The sequence below is a fragment of the Cebus imitator genome, unplaced genomic scaffold (assembly GCF_001604975.1).
Source record: "Cebus imitator isolate Cc_AM_T3 unplaced genomic scaffold, Cebus_imitator-1.0 Scaffold109, whole genome shotgun sequence".
NCBI lineage: Eukaryota > Metazoa > Chordata > Mammalia > Primates > Cebidae > Cebus > Cebus imitator.
In genome coordinates, this window is record NW_016107424.1 from 2,336,132 (window position 1) to 2,356,470 (window position 20,339).

General features: G+C 37.4%; 2 pseudogenes across 1 annotated transcript; one reads left to right on the forward strand and one right to left on the reverse strand.

The window, feature by feature from the left end:
• Positions 1–11,431: 11,431 nt before the first annotated feature.
• On the reverse strand, positions 11,432–12,444 carry LOC108310888 (annotated as a pseudogene). The gene has a single exon (XR_001827971.2). The product of XR_001827971.2 is annotated as a proline-rich protein 13-like (transcript).
• A 4,476-nt stretch (positions 12,445–16,920) lies between these two features.
• LOC108310930 lies at positions 16,921–17,320 on the forward strand (annotated as a pseudogene).
• The last annotated feature ends 3,019 nt before the right edge of the window (positions 17,321–20,339 follow it).

Genomic DNA, 20,339 nt, shown 5'->3' on the forward strand with positions numbered 1-20,339 from the left:
AATTGAAATATTACACATAAAATTTTAACAATCTGGCTAAATATTTTCACCAGTTTCAAAACTTTCAGCAAACCACTCTAAATGTGAGGGTATACTACAATCTAGGGCAGCGAATCATAAGCCTGCACATCAGATCAACTGAGGATGCTTTTTTTAAGAAAAGTACATATTCATAGACCTCCACTCAGAAATTCTGATTTTTTTAAATGCCTGAAATAAAAACCAGGAATCTGTATTTTTTAAAAGGTATTTGAGGTGATCCTGATGTACAGACAGGAGACCTGGTGAGTACCAGCAGTAGTTTGAAAACTTTAAGCTGCATTGGAATAACCTGGAGGGCTTGTTTAAACAGACTGCTGAGCCTCCAACTCTAGACGTTCTGAATCAGTAAGTATACAGTGGGGCATAAGACTGTCTAACAATTTTCCATGTGATGCTGGTAATGCTGGTCTGGAGACCTCATTTTGAGAAAGAATGTGTTGCAGAATTTTACATACCTAATTTGTGGCCTTCTTAAATTCAAATCTACATTATTAACCAAATTTCAATAATATATAAAATAATGGAATTTTATTACTACAAAATGGACTGTATTGTTATTTCATCTAAAAAAGAAATACTGCTTTTTTTCCATGACCTAGAATGTCTCTAATTTCATTTAAAAAAAAAGAAAAATTCATAAGAATTTAACGCCTAACTCTTAAATATGGGATTGGAAGATTATTGTAAAAATTAAACTATTTACAAACAAACAAGCTTAGCAAAGTTTCAGGATACAAAATCTGTATGTACAAACCAACTGTGGCTGGACACAGTGGCTCATGCTTGTAATCCCAGCACTCTGGGAGGCCAAGGTGGACAGTCACCTGAGGTCAGGAGTTCAAGACCAGCCTTGCCAACATTGTGAAGCTCCATCTGTATCAAAAACGCAAAAATTGGCCAGGCATGGTGGTGCATGCCTATAGTTCCAACTACTTGGGAAGCTGAGGCAGGAGAATTGCTTGACCCAGGAGGCAGGGATTACAGTAAGCTGAGATTGTACCAGTGTACTCCAGCCTGGGTGACAGAGAGAGACTCCAAAAAAAAAAAAAAAAAGAAAAATCCAACTGTATTTTTCTAAAGTAAAAAATGAACAAACCAAAAATAAAACTAGGAAAATGATTCTATTTTAAAAAAGAAGTAATAAAATGTTTGACAATAAATTTAACCAAAGAAATGTAAGACTCATACACTGAAATCTATACACGTTGAAAGAAATTAAAGAAGAGCTAAAGAAGCTGAAAGACATCCCGTGTTCATGGATTGGAATGCTTAATATTATTAAGATGACAATACTCTACAAATTGATCTACAGATTCAACATGATTCCTATTAAAATCTTAGCTGTTTAAAAAACACTGTTTCAGGGAAATTTGTAAGCTAATCTTAAAACTCATATGGAAATGCCAGAGAAAAAGAATAATCAGAAAATCTTGAAAGGGAAGAACAATGTTAGAGGATTCACATTTTCTAATTTCAAAACGACTTCAAAGCTAGAATAATCAAAACAATGTGATACTGACAATAGACTAGACATATATAACAAGAATTGAATTATGAGTGCAGAAATTAAACCCTCACATTTTTAGTTAATTGACTTTTGACAAGGGTGACTAAATAAATTATCTTTTCAAAAAATGGTTCTGGGATTACTGCACATTCACACATTCACACAAAAAAAGAAGAAAGATAGACCCCAGTTTTGTACCATATGCCAAAATTAATTCAAAATAGATCAAAGAACTAAATTAAGAGATAAAAAATATTTTAAAATTATAATTTTTATTAAAGATTATTTAAAATGTTTAATTTTAATGAAAATATTAGAAAACTTAGGTTTAAATCTTTGTAATTTTGAATCAGAAAATTGCTTCTTAAATAGGGCACTGGCTGGGCACAGTGGCTCACGCCTGTAATCCCAACACTTTGGGAAGCTAAGGCAGGTGGGTCATGAGGCAAGGAGATCAAGATCATCCTGTCTAACACAATGAAATCCTCTCTATACTAAAAATACAAAAAAATTAGTTGGGTGTATTTATAGATTTTAAAATATTAAACAACTGCTAATTGACTTTTTGTCTCTATAGATTCATCAATTATGGTCATTTTATATTAGTGGAATTCAATATACAGTGTTTTGAGACAGGATGCTTTAACTTAGCATAACATTTTCAAGGGTCATCTATATTGTAGCATGTGATCAGTACTTCATTTATTTTTTATTGCTAATATTCTGTTATATGAGTATCAATATTATTGCTGAATAATATTCTGTTTTATGAGTGGCATGTACCTGTAGTTGCAGTTACTCAGGAGGCTCAGGTGGGAGAATCACTTGAATGAGATGGCAGAGGTTGCAGTGAACCAAGGTTATGACACTGCACTCCAGCCTGGGTGACAGAGCAAAACTTCATCTCAAAGAAAAAACAATAGGGCACCAAAAGCACAAACAGCAAAAGAAAAATTAGATAAACTGGAGAATATCAAAATTAAAAACTTTTGTACTTCAAAGGACACTACAAGAAAGCGAAAAGGCAACCCGCAGGACAAAATTTTTGCAAGGCATATGTTTGATAAGGTACTAGTGTCTAGAATATATAAATAACTATTAAAACTCAGTAGTAAAAAAAAAAAAACAACCCAATTAAAAATGGACAAAGGATTTCAACAGACAGTTCTCTAAAGAAGATATACAACTGTTTCATAAGCACATGAAAAGGTGCTCAAGGTACTCAAGAGGTCGAGGCAAGAGAATCACTTGAGGCCAGGAGTTTTAGACCAGCCTGAGGAACATAGCAATACCATGTTTATACAAATAAATAAATAAATAAATAAATATTTTAAAATCTATAAAAGAAAAAAAAATGTTCCAGGTCATTAGTCAACAAGAAAACACACATCAAAACAACGAGATACTCCTTCATAGCCACTCAGATGGTTACAATAAACACACGCACATACACACACACACACACACACACACACAGAGAGAGAGAGAGAGAGAGAGAGAGAGGGAAAATAACAAATGTTGAAGGGGATATGGAAAAATTGGAGCTTTCATTCATCACTGGCAGAAATGTAAAATTGTGCAGCCATTTTGGAAAACAATTTGCCAATTTCTTAAAAACTTAGAGTTACAATATGAACCAGCAATTCAATTCCTTGGTATATACCTAAGAGAAAAGATAATACATGTCCACAGAAAAACTTGCACGCAAATATTCATAGCAGCATTATTCATAATAGCAAAAAGGTAGAAACAACACAAATTTCCATCAACCAATGAATGGATAAATAAAATGTGGTATAGTCATACAACAATATTATTCAACAAGAAAAAATAAATGAAGTACTGATCACATGCTACAATATAGATGACCCTGGAAAATGTTATGCTAAGTTAAAGCATCCTGTCTCAAAACACTACATATTGAATTATTACACTAATATAAAATGACCAGAATTGATGAATCTATAGAGACAAAGTCAACTAGCAGTTGCATAGGGTTGGTGAGGATATGGAAAGATTGGAGGATGACTACTGAGGGATATAGGGTTTCTTTTTAAGGCAATTAAAATGTTCTAAAATTGATTGTGATAGATTCACAACTCTGTGGCTATACCAAAAGTTGTTGAACTGTACATTTTTGAAGTATGAATTGTAGCCTGGGCAACATAGTGAGAACCTGTCTCTACAAAAATATTAAAAATTCACTAACCATTATGGTGTTACGGGATCTCTGAGGTGTCACTTTTCTGGCCAGAAACCTCTGTGGCTGGTGGCACCTTTGCCCAAGTTCTCGTCCTGTGTCCAAGAAGATGGGATACACAGACAAGTGGAAGGAGAGCAAGATGAAGAGGAGCTTTATTGAGTGTTAGAACAGCTCAGAGGAGATCCAGAGTGGGTAGCTCCTCTCTGTAAGCAGCTTGTCTCATCAGGTGTTCAGCCTTCAGCAGAAGGAAGGTCCTGGAGAGGATACCCTCTCCAGAGGGAGGGTGGGGACAGGCCATCAGTGGCAAACATCTGTAGTGTGCCTGCCTATTCCCAGCTCCCAAGAGAACAGGGGAGCCTGAGTTCCAGCCATGGCGTGGGCAGCTGCTGTTGCACCTGGAGAGCTCCTGCTCTGCCACCTTGGAAGGGGCAGGGCTCCTGCTTATCCCCAACTCCCATTGTCTCAATGGAGAATGGCTCCTAGCCATGTGCCCTTGCTTCCTGGGGCAGGGGCTCCGGGTCCTCACTGGGCCTGGGCTGGCATCCAGGACAGGGGTGATGTTGCCGTGAGCTCTTCCTGTAGCCTCAGCACTCAGAGGTGACCCAGCACATGACCTGGCCCAGCCCCTTTATGGTGGTCTCCAGGGCAGTAGGGTGTCCGCTTCCTCCCCATGCCTTCCCTGCAGCTGCTGGCATGATGGCAGTGGCTGCACCACATGGTCCACTGCTACCATCAGTGGAACACATCTGTAGTACAAGCTACTTGGGAGGGTGAGGCAAGAGTATGCCTTGAGCCCAGGAGTTTGAGGCTGCAGTGGCCTGTGATTATGACACTGCACACTAACATGGGTGAGAAAGTCAGACTCCATCTCACATAAAAAAGGATGACTTGTGTAGTATATGAGTTATATCCAAAAATCTGTTTTTATAAAAAATAAAGCCACCTTTGTTAAGAACATTATTCTGTAGTAAAATTAATTAGGCATTTTCAATTGCAACAAAAGCAAAAATTGACAAATGGGATCTAATTAAACTAAAGAGCTTCTGCACAACAAAGGAAACTATCAACAGAGTGAACAAACAACCTACAGAATAGAAGAAAATTTTTACAATCCATCTGACAAAGTTCTAATATCTAGCATCTAAAATGAACTTAAACAAATTTACAATAAAGCAAACAATCCCATTAAATAGTGGGCAAAGGACATGAACAGACACTTCTCAAAAGAAGACATACATTTGGCCAACAATCATATGGAAAAAAAGCTTAAAATCATTAGAGAAATGCAAATCAAAACCACAATGAGATATTATCTCACACCAGTCAGAATGGCTATTACTAAAAAGTCACAAAATAACAGATGCTGGTGAGGTTGCAGAGTAAAAGGAATGCTTTTACACTGTTGGTGGAAGTATAAATTTCTTCAACCATTGTGGAAGACAGTGTGACAATTTCTCAAAGGCCTAAAAACAGAATTACCATTTGACTAAGCAATCCTATTACTGAATATATACCCAATGGAATATAAATTTTTCCATTATAAAGAAACATGCAGCTGGGCATGGTGGCTCACACCTGTAATCCCAGCAATTTGAAAGGCTGAGGTGTGTGGATCCCCTGAGGTTGAGAGCTTGAGACCAGCCTGGCCAACATTGTAAAACCCCATCTCTACCAAAAATACAAAAATTAGCCAGGTGTGGTGGTGTATCCCTGTAATTCCAACTACTCAAGAGGCTGAGGCACACAAATTGCTTGAACCCAGGAGGCAGAGATTGCAGTGAGCCGAGATTGCAGTGAGCCAAGATTGCACCACTGCAATCCAGCCTGGACAACAGAGTGAGACTCTGTCAAAAAAAAAAAAAAAAAAAAACCCAGATGCATGCATATGTTCATTGCAGCACTATTCATAATAACAAACACATGGTATCAACCTAAATGCCCATCAATGATAGACTGCATAAGGAAAATATGGTACATATACACCACGGAATATTATGCAGCCATAAAAAAGCAGGATCACGTTCTTTGCAGGGATTTGGATAGAGGTGAAGGCCATTATTCTCAGCAAACTTACACATGAACATAAAACCAAACAGTGTATGCACTAGTCCATTCTTGCATGGTTGTATGGAACTACCTGAGACTGGGTAATTTAGGAAGAAAATAGGTTTAATTGACTCACAGTTTTGCAGGCTGTACAGGAAGCATGGCCAAAGACGCCTCAGGAAGCTTATAATCATGGTGGAAGGGGAAGGGAAAGCAGGCACATCGCATGGCAGAGCAAGAGAGAGAGAGCAAAGGGGGATGTGCTACACACTTTTAAACAACCAAATCTTGAGAGAACTCACTATCATGAGAACAGCAAGGCGGACATTTGCTCCCATGACCAATCACCTCCCATCAGCCCCCTCCTCCAACAATGAGGATTACAATTTGACATGAGATTTGGGAGAGGACATAGAGCCAAACTATATCGCCACATGTTCTCACTTATAAGTGGGAGCTAACTGAAGAGGACCACATTAAACATACAGAGGAACAACACCCTGGGATATATCAGAGAGTGGAATGGGGGAAAAAGGAGAGGATCAGGAAAAATAACTAATGGGCACTAGGCTTAATACCTGGGTGATGGAAATAATCTGTACAACAAACTCCCATTAAAAAAGTTTACCTATATAACAAACCTGCACATGTATCCTTGAACTTAAAATAAAAATTAAAAATGTATGTATATCAGGCATTTTGATGTTCAGTCCAAATTCTCTTTGAAAATATGTTGTTGAATTTACGTTGAGTTTAGCGTTTGTTGCTTAATTTTGTAGTCTTTGTAGTAAAACTACAGTACCACATATTTTCACTGTGCAAATAAGCAGGCTTTGCTTCAAATGGATGTTTCTATTAACACTATGCTAATTATTGAAAATAAACATGTGCGAGTATGAGCTTCTGCTGACTGCCTCTCAACCTATCTTTTCCTCCTGCTGGTTCATGCTGAGGGGCTTCGACTTACTGAAGCTTGCCAGGGACTGGGTTTGAACATTCCCATATCTAATAGTAATCTATGGAGTCTATCAGATCACTGAAATTTACACAACTCTTTTCATCATCCTGGTAAAGAACAATTATACATAATACATATAATACTACAAAACAAATAAGGAAAGTTTTATTCAAAATAAAAAGCTTAGCTCATTAAAGACTGTATTTTTAAGATAATTATTTTTTCTTTGTTGAATACAAGCAGGATCCCAGAATCCCAAATCAAAATCTCAAAACCAAAATCATGGACTAAGGTAAGCATGTGTCTGCAAGTCAGAATATTTAAATAAATGTTTAAAAAACTAGACACCTAATAATTTCAACTAACCAAATTGACAATGTTTGGGGTGTGGTAAGTGCTTGTTTCCTTTTTCTGCTTGCTTTTTAAGCTTTCAACATACTAATCCTCTCTCTGTTAAATAATTTCTACTTCACACCATTTTTTAGGGCATCACAGATTCTTCAACTCTTACTTTGACACATTATATCAGAACCATTCTAATGCCAAGGAGATTAGGCAGCGTGACTGACTGGGAAACTGTTTTGACAGACACAGAATAATCCTTGGGAACTTCTACCAAGTGGAGCATTGATATTTCTTTGTAATAGGAAAATATGTAAGTCAATATATGGAAAGCAGTGTGCAAAACAAAATGTGACATTTCCCTTCAATGATTAGGTGCTCTACAATAAACATAAAAGAATTTAGCAAGCTAAGAGGCATGAAACAATCTTATAAATTATTAAGTATTATACAAAGATTATTTAGAACTGGTAGAAATAACAATTTTTGAGAACATAATCATTTTTATTCATTTGCAAAGCTGCATGGTTTTAGTAACTCTTTAAAAATGCTTTATCTATAAAGTTCTAGAAATATGAAATTAGAAATCAAATCAGATTTACTAAGATATGGAACCAGGGCATATTGCCATATTTTTAGAAGAGAAAATATATTGTATTTTCAACACGATTTAGTAGTAAAAAGACTTTATTATTACCAAGCCTGTTGAGGCCTGGAAGATCATCAACAAGCAGTGATAAGCAGGCTCACTTGCAAGGAAAAAGTGCCTACCCTCTGCAAATGAGATTTCCTAACGCAATACTTGGCCAAATTTGACTTTATTTCATTCAGTGTCTTCACAGCCTCTGAAAAAGGGGCTCTTGTGACTTCTGCAGTTTAATGACTGCAAAGATTGAGCAAGGTGTTTTTTTTTTTTTTTTTTTTAAGTAAACACTTCAAAATGAATACCTTGTGAGAATAAATACCTTTTGTCTGTAATATTTGTTTTATGTGACAAAAAATATGTTCTAATTTAAATAAAAGTCCATTGTTTGGAGGAAAGGAAATTATTAATGGTAACAAATAAAGACCCTTCAATTTTACCTGACCCCTTTCACCCCACCCCATAAATTTTAGTATGGATGATAGATAATATTTTAACAAAACAGCAAAAAGCTTCCTGTTTCATAGGAAGGCAGGTAAAGTGATAAATAGAGCACCCCAAAGAGCTAATTCCTAAACTTTGCAAATCTGTCTAGTTCCTGGTAAAGAAAGGCTAGTTTGGGTAATTACCTAGCCTGAAATCTGTTCTTGTTTCCATTATTTTAGCCAATCTGCTTATATTTGTTATATGAGTAATAAAGTACTTGCAATTCTTCTTCTAAGTTTTTTCTTAAAATCTCTTTATTATGACTTAATCTTTATAGTAAATGGTTTAATTTTTTTAGGCTAAAGATCCTGAAAATAGATGATTCACTACAGCTCTGCAAAATAACTCCTCAAAATATAAAACTTTCTATTATTTCTTCCATATAGTAATACCATATAGAATCAAAGTGTCCATAAACTGCAAGAAACACAATGCCATATGCCTTTCTAGAAAAAGAAGAGGCTAATGCCAATTAAACTATGGTTCATGCCTCTTTATTATTGAATATTTTTCTTTTCTATTTAATGACAGAGTTATTTGAGACTTATTTGGACATACATGTATATTTATCACCCAAGTCCTATAAAGAAAGGAAAATAGAAGCAAAATCAATTTATTATGATGTTTGTAAATCTTGGCATGTGACAGACAATCCTTTAGCACATATCTCAGTAGCAGACATAACATGGATTCTACTTTGGGGCATCTTTCTTTCTAAGATCTCATAAAGCATGTGGTTATTGCCTTAAAAGAAAATATGAAGTTGTGGTTATTTCCACAGGGATGAGCATTTGCTTCACTATATCATATTGATGCTTCATTACTCTGCTTCTGTGCTTTTCTGTTACATAAATTTCTATTTCAATGTCAAATCATAGTGTAATATTTTAAGAACATTTTGCATGGCATTTAAACTCAACACTTATAGCTGACTCAGTTGAATTAACAACAATAAGAACAGCAATGACTAGGTTCACACATAAGCAAGTAATGACTACTATGTCAGATTGACTCCTACTCTTCAATTGTAAGATGTATGCTGATTTTAAATATGTTAAAATGAGAAGAAATATGAATCTTAGAGTTATTTAAATTCAGTAACAATCCTTATATCTGTGTCATGATGGCTAGCATCATGAATTTTGTAATGAAATAGACATGGATACTGAGCTAGTCATTTAATTCTGTGTGATGCCAAGCAAATTATTTAACCTCTCTAAGCCTTAGATCTCTTAAAAATGAGTATTATAGTAACACCTACTGCGTAGAATTAGTATAAGGATTAAATAACTTAGTTTCCACACAAACTGTTAATTAGATGTTAGATAGTATGATTTTTATTGGAAACATTACCTTCTGAATCTTCATAATCATCTGTGATGTGGATAGGGAGACAATATTATCCCCATTTTGCAGCTGGGAAGAACAATAATTGGAGATTGTGATCTGTCCAAGATCACAAAGCCAGCAAGTGACATGAGGGGAATATCAGAACTCTTTCCATATTCCCCTTGGGTTAAAGCTTGTAAATGTAAAATTCCTATTCCCATTTTAAAAATATTGAATTAGCTTGTATAAAAATGTTCTTAGCATTCTGGATATTTTCAGTTCGAAGCATCCAACTCCTCTTTATTCAAGTAACTGTAACTCTTCCCAACTTTCAATCCATATGCTTTGAATTGGGCCTTAATTCCTGGTTTAAGGGATAGAACAAAAGGCCTAGGTTTAGCCAATCAGGACTTTGAATTCTTCTGGCTGCAGTTCGATTCAAGAATAGACACTTAAGTCAAGCCAAGTCAGTCAGAATAAATCAGAAATAATCTCAGGACTTACTTGACTAACCAGAAAGAGACATTTAAACAGAAAGGACATTTCCCTCTTCTGTTTGGCTTTAACTTGAGGAGGTGTGAGGCTGGAGCAGCTGCTGCCATATTGTGACCACATGGATTCTGAAAATGAAGCCAAAACATGGAAGAAAGTATGGCCAAGCTGGGCGACAGATAAAGACCAGCTACTAAATCCAATATGTGAGCTTCTGAATCCAGCCACACTTGAATTTAGCCTTAGTTTTTACTTCTCAGTTATATGAGTCAATAAATTCCCTTTCTCTGAACAAATAACAGACTCCTGAGCAAAGGGCTCTAGGTGGGGCAATATAAGCTAACAACAGGTATGTGTTTGATAGACACCATGACTTCCATGTCCAATACATAATTCTTTATCTTTTTCCTAAAACAGCCAAATTGGACAAATAGTAATGATTGAACACCACCCATCTGCAGTGCACACAATTCCAGCAACAGTAAACAAATGTTTACTGGGTCGGTGTCTGTACCACTGGCTAAGCATGTTTGTAAATTAATTTATACTAAGCAACGCTGCAGGAAGAGTTAGTTTTGTGCGTATTTAAATATCTTGTGCCCTGAATGACATGTGCATGGAGTTGTTTATTTCACTATAGCTAAGTCCACTCTGATTGGTGTCATCATGCATTTGAAAATGGTTGACCCTATGCAATTAAATTTGGTGCCTCTCAGTACTCTAAAATCTGACTAGTCAGAAAGCCAGTGAAATTAATCCAAGTAGCTAATTACAATAATCTATTCAGACATGCTAAAGGGTAAAATCTAGGCTTATCAAGGCACCACTAATACTGATGTTCAAATGCAAAATCAGAAAAAGGACAAAATGGCAAGTAAACATTTCCTTTACTAGGTAGGTAGTGCATTTTCTTTACTAAATGTGAAATATGTATTGAGGAGGTAAGTGTATCTAAGATTCTTCCAAACGATATTAACAACAGCTGAAACATTTATATGTATAAGAGAAATCTATATGTTTCCACATTTTAGTGTTTCCCTCTTATTTCCACTGTTACAGAGGAATTACTGTACTATTTTGGTTTTTATGTTTCTTTAACATGCTGACTTAAGTTGTTGCTTTAACATATTTTTAAACCATCTATTCCTACTACTAATCCACATGTGTTGCAAAAATGTTTGTATACAGAATGGGGTTCCAAAGAGAAACAGATTGTGACTTAACACCACACACATAGAGTTTTGTTACATTTCACATACAATTATATATAGTATAGATAATAAATCTGCATAGGCACATGTGTTCAATAAGTATGAATATTACCATACATATACTCTTCTATTTCATATGGGTTTTTTTTTCCCAGAATAAACTTTATTTGAACTGAGAGCTGGAGAATAAGAATAGGACCTGAGACATCATATTGGGCTAAGGAGGAGAGAAGACATTCCAAAATGGCAGTCAAAGCACATCGACAAAACGGACTCTACTTCCTAGCAAGCTTGCAGTTAGTGCAACCAACAAAAAGCCTGCTGGGGAATGTATTCGCCACTAAATTCCCCAAGTATGCCAACATTACAAAAACATTAGAGGTTTTCCATCATAATTAAATTTCCGCAAACCCCCCCAATCACAAGTATTGTAAGAGTAAGTAAAAAATCACATTTTACACATCTCAAACTTGTCTTCAACATTTAGTTCATCATCTTCAAAAAATAGCTCCCCTGCTAAACTCATTAGCTATATGATCTATCCAAGCAGCAAGAAGATGGCCATGCCATGGCAATCCTCTTTCCATTTTCCCTAGTCACTCAGGGCTAAACAGCAGGGTGAGGCTCAAGTGGGGTTAGAGGTGGGGAGCACAAGGATTACTTTCTCACAGTACAACATGGCATCTGATGCTTGATGGGAGAGCAGAACTGGTGAGACTTGAGGGAAGGGTGCAGGGCCTGTATTTAATCAGAGTCACTGCTGGAAGAGAAAGAGAAAAAGGAGGAGGAATGCTTGCCATGCTTGTGATGCTTGTGGTGCTTGTGCATCTTTTTATGAGCTTTCTTTGTTTTCTTATGCATCTTTTTGTCCAATACCATTCCTGGTCTGGTCATACCAGGAGCCAAGGGATTCACAGGAGGCATTCCAGGGGCAGGTGGTGGGTATGGAAATGGGTAGGGACCCCAGGGTTGGCATCCTGGATACCCTGGCTGTGGCACAGGATGAGGAAGCCCACCTGGGGGGAAAGCTGGATTGCCCTGGGGAGCTCCTCAGGAAGGAAGAAAGGGGTCTGGGGAAAAGGGTGGATTGATAGGTGATGGGAGGGCAGGACTGGAGCCTTCGGGGTACCCGATGTTGGGGGCATATGAATTTGGCCCCAGCTGCCCAGCCTTGGGATTTCACATGTTTAGGTGTGTCCTCCAGCCCTGTCATGTTTCCACCACCACCTGGGCTTGATGTGTTCTCGTTATTTATTTTTCCTTTCCATTAAAGGACAAAAATTCAGAAAGAAAAAATTCTCCCTCAATTTACCACTTCAATAAATGATCCACACATATAATTCTTGAAATAGTAATTGCTTCTGTCTGCCTTCCTGCAATACACCAGATGAAAGGTTAAATTAATAAAGCTTTTGTTACTAGCAAAGGGTCTTGAATATGAGTGGTCTAGGTTCTTGGTGTTTTGAATGAAGAATTTGATAAAATGCACAAACAAAGCAACAAAAGAATAAAACAACAAAAACACAGATTTATTGCAATGAAAGTACACTTCACAGAGCAGAAGCCGGTTTGAGCAAGCAGCTCAAGAGCACTGGTTACAGAATTTTCTGGGGTCTAAATACCCTCTAGAAGTTTCCCATTGGTTACTTGGTTTACACCCTATGTAAATAAGGTAGTGATCTGCAACTAGTCTGATTGGTCATGGAAGGTGACCAATCAGAGGTTGAAGTGAAGTTACAAAGTTACACCCTATGCAGACGTCTAATTGGTTGCAAGAGAGGACCAAGTAGAGGCTGAAGTGAAGTTACAAAGTTATACCCCTATCCAAATGAAGGCTAGGCCTGTGACCAGTCTGATTGGTTGTTGTATGGGAAATATCAGAGGTAGTTTGCATTTCTCATCTGTGATACAGAAAGGAGTGGGCAGGGTAAATTCAAAGGAAGTAGCCTTTGTTGTTTTGTTACTTGGGTGTAGGAAGTTGGGGTTTTCCTTTTGACTTATTTCTAGGAAAACAGTGTGGATTGGCCTTAGATTCCCTGCTTCCAGGCCCTATTCTCCTGCTTCACTTGACAGCTTGCCATTGATTGAAATGAGAAGGGAGAAGAATTGGTCAGCTAACTTTCCTCAGCCCCAACAAAACTTCTTCTCATTATCTTGCTGTCCTTGCTATGTCATCTAAGTGAGGTGTATTGGACTTTCAGTTACCGGTAAACATTTAACTTCAAAGGAAAAAGTGCTCACTATGGAGTAGTAGAGTGATATCAGTGATCTGATTGATATTTCACTGAATGAGTTTTTCAAACATTTTAAATCCCAACCAGTAATAAGAAACATATTTCCCATAACAACTCAGTACATTATATATATATACATATATACATATATATATGTATAACTAAAACACATTTTCAACCAGTGTTAACTGTTATTACATGCAATGCATACTGATACTCTATTTCTCGATTTTCTTTTTTTTTTCTTTTTTTGAGACGGAGTTGCTCTGTCACTCAGGCTGGAGTGCAGTGATGTGATCTTGGCTTACTGTAACCTCCACCTACCAGGTTCAAATGATTCTCCTGCCTCAGCCTTCCAAGTAGCTGGGACTACAGGTGTGTGGCACCACGTCCAGCTAATTTTTATATTTTTAGTAGAGACAGGGTTTCACCGTGTTGGCCAGGATGGTTTTGATCTCTTGACCTTGTGATCCATCTATCTTGGCCTCCCAATGTGTTGGGATTACAGGTGTGAGCCCTGTGCCTGGCCCTTCCCCAATTTCATCTATGGAAATTTACCAGCCTAAGAGAAATATCTCTAATACTAATGTGCAAGGCTGTCTCAAAGTTACCATCCCAAGTAATTTAAAGGGAGACCATCTCAGTTGCTTAAAGCCACATAACAAACAGAGATTTCAGCTTGAACACTAATTGGATTCTCAATTGTGACCTTGAACTCTATTTATAATTGTTATGGAAGTTACTCCATGACTTAATAAAGTGGCCTGGTGGTCCATGATCCTTTTATGTCATCAACTTATTTTATTTATTCACAAAAGCCTGCAGCCTGACCTACTTAGACTAGGTTATTTGACCAGATGTTTCATTAATTTGGCCACTAAAATTCATGAAGCATCTTTTCCACCTAATTTAAAATATACTTGGCCGGGCATGGTGACCCATGCCTATAATCCCAGCACTTTGGGAGGCCGAGGCAGGTGGATCACCTGAGGTCAGGAGTTTGAGACCAGCCTGGCCAAAATGGGTGAATCACCATGTCTACTAAAAATACAAAAATTAGCCAGGTGGTGGTGAATGCCTGTAGTCCCAGCTACTCTGGAGGCTGAGGTGGGAAGATTGCTTGAACCCAGGAGGCAGAGGTTGCAGTGAGTAGAGATCATGCCACAGCACTCCAGCCTGGGTGACAGAGGAAGACTCCATCTCAAAAAAAAAAAAAAAAAAAAAAAAAATTAAACTTGATGCACTTACACATCTTTTTAAATACTTCCCAAATCCATAGCTCAATGAGAGTAAAATGATATCCTAGTCTGATGTTTCTCTTTCCTTTGAATATTTGCTTATAACATCTAAGGTCATTCTATTGATCCATATTTGCTTATGAAAACTCACCTCAAATTTATATTAATATAATCATTTCAAAATATTTAAATTAATTCTCACTTTTCAAAATGTCTCCACTAAGGTGGGTACAGTGGCTCGCATCTGTAATCCCAGGATTTTGGGTGGTCGAAGTGGGTATATGGCTTAAGCTCAGGCATTTGCGACCAGCCTGGGCAACATGGCAAAACCTTGTCTCTAGAGAAAATACAAAAAAAGAAAGAAAGAAAGAAAGAAAGAAAGAAAGAAAATTAGCCGGGCATGGTGATGTGTGCTATGGTCCCAGCTTCTAGGGAGGCTAAGGTGGCAGGATCACTTGAGCCCAGGAAGTTGAGGCTATAGTGAGCCCAGATGTTGCCACTGCACTCCAGCCTGGGCAACAGAGTGAGACCATGTCTCGAAAAAAAAAAGTATCTACTAAAGTGCATAAGTTGCAAAGCTGAGATAATTTCTCTGAGGGATATTTCTAACCATGTTCAAGTTATACAGACATACTGTAGGGAACTGAACTTGAACAAGGATTAGGAACTCTCTAACTTGTGTCTGACAAGACTTGACATAAACCTCTATAACTAAGATAGTTAAGTAGCATTGAAAACTGATCAGTAAGTAAGGGGGAAAAAACAAATATTCCTTTGAATATTTGGTTATAACATCTAACGTCATTCTATTGATCCAGATTTGCTTATGAAAACTTATCTCAAGTTTATATTAATTAAATTTGTGAGGTCTACACAGGTTTGCAGCCTTGGAGCCAGAGAAAATATTATGGGGCATAGGTGTGTAGTAGGCTATACCATCTAGATTTGTGTAAGTACACTCTATGAAGTTCACACAATGATGAAATCACCTAACGATACATTTCTCAGAATGTATTCTCCTTGTTAAATGACACATAAGTATTTGAAATTATGTAAGTGATTAGGTCTTCATTGTTCTCACACACAAAAAAAATCAAGGGGGTGTATAAATATGTGAGATGATGGATAGGTTAGTTAGCCTGTTTGAAGGAATCATCTCACAATATATACATCTATTGAAACAACACATTAATTCCATTAAATAGATACAATGTTTATATGTTAACTATACCTCAAAAGATTAGGAGAAAAAAAGTAAATATAATTATTGTTGACTTGGAGGAGGCGGCACTGGCCATTTGACTCTGGTGGTGTCTCTGAGCCTGGAACTTAAACCTCTGAGATTCTGAGGTCTCTAAGGTCACTGAAGCCAATTCTTTAAGAAATAGAAAAAGTATAAACTGGATTTAGCTGCTGCTACAGGAAGGCACTCTGAGAAGCATCACTGGGGTAATGCTCAAGGAACTACCATGAGTAAGAAATTCCATAGAAAGCCCACAGGGAACAAACAGGAAGAAGCAAATGCCTCCTTCTTATACCAAACTTGCAGTATCCCTTTATTGCTGCCTGTTAGCAAATCCTAATATGGAACCAGCTGACAAAGCAGAAACATGGTTTTCAGACACCCATTCAGCTGGGTTTGAAGTTGAGATACAATTATTGACACAGTAGGTTTAATAGCAGGTTAAACTGAGCTAAAGAGAGAATTCATTAATTGGAAGACAAGACAGAAAAAAAAATATCTAAACTGAAGCTGTAGAGTAAAAGGAGAGATAATATATGGCATAAATTCGAAGATCTAACACATTTAACTGAAATCCCTGAAAGGAGGAAGAGAACAGGACTGAAGCAATATTTTAAGAAATAATAACTAAAAACTTTCCAAAATTGACAAAGGACATTAAGACACAGATTCAAAAAGTGCTACAAACCTAAGCCTGGTAAACTTTAAGAAAAACACACCTATGAACATCATAGTGAAATGGAAAATCAATGACAAAGAAAAAAGTCAGAGGGGCGAGTAGACTATCTGCTTCTGGAGCCAAGGCTTTCCAGCTTGGGTAGCCAGGTGGTGTGGCCCAGTGTCCACCTGCAGCTGCTTTTTGTGTCAGTCCTCTGCCCTGCCAAGGTCATAGAGCTGGTTTGTGTTGGTAATGAGATGCTCTGAGGAGCCACATGCCAGCTGCATCATGGTCCACCTCACTACTCTCCTCTACAACGTCTACCATTGGGGCCACTTAACAATTTGCTTTGCCCTTGGCAGCTGCATCAACATACCCTTTTACAGCATTGTGGCTGCTCACAGCAAGTGTCCCAAGGATGGCCCTTTGGTAGAGCAGCTGGACCCCTAAGATCCATTTCCCAACAGTTATGGAGAAAATCACGTTTCCCTCAAACTGAACAGGATCCAGCATTGGATTGGTTGTGCAATCCACCTCTCTTAAGCCTATGGAAATTCTTCTGAGTCTTGCTGGCTTTTTCCCTCTGCAGCCTGTGATGATCACAAATGCTGAGAGACTGTGAAGGAAATTGGCATCTGAAGTCCTCTTAGCTTCTCAGAAAACAGATGCAGTAGCTACAGAAACATAAGTGAGCTGACTTCAGTGGGCACAGCCACGGGAACAAGGTCATGGTCCCCTTAAAACACTGTGAAGAGATCTTAGTTTTATTAGATGTGGAGACTAATACATGGAGTAATCTGAGTCACCCTTTTCTTCTGGCCTGGCCTGCAAGGGGCCCATGGAAAGATTTGTTCTTGTGTGACATTGAGCTGGGTCTATGTACTAATTCAGTTTTTCGGACTTCGTCTTGGGAAAGACAGTGGCTATGGGAGGATTGGACTTTTGAGTTGGGCTATGGGTCTCTTGGACAACTTAATCTACTGACTTCCAAGGCTTCCTGCTTCAAAGCCCCCAGCCAGGCTGTTCATGGCCCATTCCAAATCTGCATGTACATCCCACAAGTTCAAAAAACAGTTGCCTTTCTTATTGATTTTGTACTTGGAGATTTATGTTGTCTTGCTTAACACATATTTGCAAATATACAAAGGTAGATTTGTTATGAAAATTGCTTTTGAGCTGGAATAACCTACCTTTTAAGAATGAGAAACTGCTGAGCTTAAGGGAGCTCATGATGAATCAAGATTGAACCATTTAAAGGTGGCTGCAGTTTCTGCATGTATGATAGGTAGGATCCTTCTGAGAATACTAGAATAGGAAATTATGACACCAAGCCAATTCAACTGTAAACCTTATTCTTGTACTTATCTTTCTTGTTGGTAATTTTATGGAGCAGGTTAAGAAAGTTGTTTTATTTTAGGATAAACTGTACACTAATTTTAAAAAAGAAAAAAATTTTTGAAGCAACCCAAGAGGGAAAATAAAGATTTTGTTTCTGTTTTCTTTGCGTCCTTAGAATTAATAGGGGATTCCCATTTGAGTAATTATTACTTCCACTCAGTTGTTCGTGCCTAAAATGTCCATATCTCTCTTTATCTCATTTATATATCCAATTTATCAAAGGTCTTTTTCTTTTTGGCTCTAAAATATATCTCCAGCATATATTTTTTCTATTGTCACCACAGCCACCAACTCTTCTATACCATCATCTCTATTTTGTATCAGTGTAATAGTTCCCAAGTGGTTTTGTCTGCTTTTATTCTACTTCCTCCAATCCATTCTTCATATCACACCAGAGAAATCCTTTTTAAATGCTAATATGATCTTGTCACCTTCCTAATGAATACTATCAGTAATCTCCAAATGCTTTTAGGACAAAAATCAAAATCTTTACCATGTTCTACTAATTCAATCTGATACCTGCCTGCCTCAACACGTTCAGCTTGCTCTACTCTTGTCAGCTCTCTACATTCCGGACCTTCTTGGAGAAACACAAATGTAAAGTGCATCTTCCCACTTCAGAACCTTTATAGAGAGAGACCAGATAGCATAGCAGTGAAGAAGAGTGTGAGTCCTGAAGTCATACTGGAGTCAGAGTGTGAGTCTGGATTTGTACCCATTACCTACAAGTTGTAAGCTGTTTCACTTCTTGATGCCTCTGTTACTTCATCTGTTAACTGCACATTTTTGAAAATACCTACTTTGTGAGTTATGGTACAAATTAAAAAATATATACAATTATTCTTGTTTTGTTGTGTTTCACTTTATTGCATGTATTAGTTTTCACACTGCAATAAAAAAAAATACCTGAGACTGGGTAACTTATAAAGGAAAGAAGTTTAATTGACTAATGGTTCCACTTAGCTGGGGAGGCCTCAGGAAACTTACAGTCATGACAGAAGGGGAAACAAACGTTGTTCTTCACAAGGTGGTAGGAGAGAGGAGTGCAAGAGAAGGGGGAAGAGCCCCTTATAAAACCATCAGATCTTGTGAGAATTCACTCACTATTTTGAGAAGAGCATGGGGGAAACTGCCCCCATGATTCAATTACCTCCACCTTGGTCTCTCTCTTGACACATGGGGATTATGGGAATTATGGGGATTACAATTCAAGATGAGAATTTGGATGGGGACATAACCAAACTATATAATCACAGTTAGTAGATATGGCATTTTTTTACAGATTGAATGTTTGTGTCAACTTTGCTTTGAGCAACTCTATTGGTGCCATTTTTTTTCCAATAGCATGTGCTTCCTTTAGGTCTCCGTGTCACATTTTCGTAGTTCTCACAATAGTTCAAACTTTTGGTTATTTTTATATCTGTTATGGTGGTCTGTGATGAGTGATCCTTGATATTGCTATTGTAATTGTTTTAGGGCAACACAAACTGCTCCCATATAAGATAGCAAATTTAATCAACAAATGTTGTGTGTGTTCTGACTACTCCACAGACCAGCTGTTCCTTCATCTCTTTCCCTCTCTTGGATCTCCCTATTCCCTGAAACACAACATTAAAATTAGGCCAATTAATTACACTACAATGGCCTTGAAATGTTCAACTGAAAGAGTCACACAGCTCTCATTTTAAATCAAATGCTATAAATGATTAGGTTTGGTGAGGAAGTTTGTGTTGAAAGCTGAGATAGGCTGAAAGCTAGGCTTCTTGTGCCAAACAGCCAATTTGTGAATGCAAAAGAAAAGTTATTGAAGAAAATTAAAAGTGCTACTTTAGTGAACATATGAATAATAAGAAAGTGAAACAGCCTGAATAATCATATGGAAAAAGTTTTAGTGGTCTGGATAGAAGATCAAATCAACCACAACATTCCCTTAAGTCAAAGCCTAATCCAGAGCAAGGCCCTAATTCTCTTCAAGTCTATGAAGGCTGAGAGATGTGAAGAAGTTGCAGAAGAAATATTTGAAGATAGCAGAATTTCGTTATTAAGGTTTAAGAAGCTTCATAATATAAAAGTGCAGGGTGAAACATCAAGTGCTGTTGGAGAAGCTGCAGCACGCCATCAAGAAGATCCAGCTAAGATCATTAATGAAGGCAGTTACCCAAAACAACAGATTTTCAGTGTAGACAAAACAGTTTTATATTGGAAGAAGATGCCATCTAAGACTCTCATAGCTACAGGAAAGTCAATGCCTGGCTTCAAAACTTCAAAAGATAGCCTCTCTTGTGAAGGGCTAATACAGCTGATGACTT